Source organism: Eriocheir sinensis, unplaced genomic scaffold, assembly GCF_024679095.1.
Source record: "Eriocheir sinensis breed Jianghai 21 unplaced genomic scaffold, ASM2467909v1 Scaffold1025, whole genome shotgun sequence".
Taxonomy (NCBI): Eukaryota; Metazoa; Arthropoda; class Malacostraca; order Decapoda; family Varunidae; genus Eriocheir; species Eriocheir sinensis.
In genome coordinates this window covers 58770-60093 of record NW_026110325.1, presented here as the reverse complement: position 1 = coordinate 60093, position 1324 = coordinate 58770, and the positions used below count along the sequence as shown (strand labels likewise).

Below are 1324 nucleotides of genomic sequence, written 5' to 3'. Positions count from 1 at the left end.
AAGCCATGCATGTCTAAGTACAAGCCGATTTAAGGCGAAACCGCGAATGGCTCATTAAATCAGCTATGATTCATTGGATCTGTACCCACACTTACTTGGATAACTGTGGTAATTCTAGAGCTAATACATGCACCACGTCTCTGACCGCAAGGGAAGAGCGCTTTTATTAGTTCAAAACCGGTCGGGCCTCGGTCCGTCACCCCACCGTGTTGAATCTGAATAACTTGTCGCTGAGCGCACGGTCTCCGCACCGGCGCCGCCTCTTTCAAGTGTCTGCCTTATCAGCTTTCGATTGTAGGTTATGCGCCTACAATGGCTATAACGGGTAACTGGGAATCAGGGTTCGATTCCGGAGAGGGAGCCTGAGAAACGGCTACCACATCTAAGGAAGGCAGCAGGCACGCAAATTACCCACTCCCGGCACGGGGAGGTAGTGACGAAAAATAACGATGCGAGACTCATCCGAGGCCTCGCAATCGGAATGAGTACACTTTAAATCCTTTAACGAGGATCTATTGGAGGGCAAGTCTGGTGCCAGCAGCCGCGGTAATTCCAGCTCCAATAGCGTATATTAAAGTTGTTGCGGTTAAAAAGCTCGTAGTTGGATTTCAGTTCTGGACTGACGGTTCACCGCCCGGTGCATACTGTCACGCTCCGAACAGCCACAACAGCCCGCTGGCTCGCTGCAGGGTGCTCTTCATCGAGTGTCCCGCGTGGCCGGCAGAGTTTACTTTGAAAAAATTAGAGTGCTCAAAGCAGGCTACACTTACGGCCTGAATGCCTATGCATGGAATAATGGAATAGGACCTCGGTTCTATTTTGTCGGTTTTCTGAACCCGAGGTAATGACTAATAGGAACAGGCGGGGGCATTCGTATTGCGACGCTAGAGGTGAAATTCTTGGACCGTCGCAAGACGAACTACTGCGAAAGCATTTGCCAAGGATGTTTTCATTAATCAAGAACGAAAGTTAGAGGTTCGAAGGCGATCAGATACCGCCCTAGTTCTAACCATAAACGATGCTGACCAGCGATCCGCCGGCGTTATTCCCATGACCCGGCGGGCAGATTCAGTGAATCCAAAGTATTTGGGTTCCGGGGTAATATGGTTGCAACGCTGAAACTTAACCGCATTGACGGAAGGGCACCACCCGGCGTGGAGCCTGCTGCTGAATTTGACTCACCCATGGGAACCTCACCAGGCCCAGACACCGGAAGGATTGACAGATTGAGAGCTCTTTCTCGATTCGGTGGGTGGTGGTGCATGGCCGTTCTTAGTTGGTGGAGCGATTTGTCTGGTTAATTCCGATAACGAACGAGACTCTG

General features: G+C 50.8%; 1 long non-coding RNA gene across 1 annotated transcript in view; it reads right to left on the bottom strand.

Moving 5' to 3' along the window:
* The window catches only part of LOC126988969 (uncharacterized), a 15153-nt gene extending 14084 nt beyond the window's left edge, over positions 1 to 1069 (bottom strand). Inside the window, exon 1 of the long non-coding RNA XR_007742696.1 lies at positions 808 to 1069. This is a non-coding gene — a long non-coding RNA (uncharacterized LOC126988969). The remainder of the gene's footprint in view (positions 1 to 807) is intronic.
* Positions 1070 to 1324: the final 255 nt, after the last annotated feature.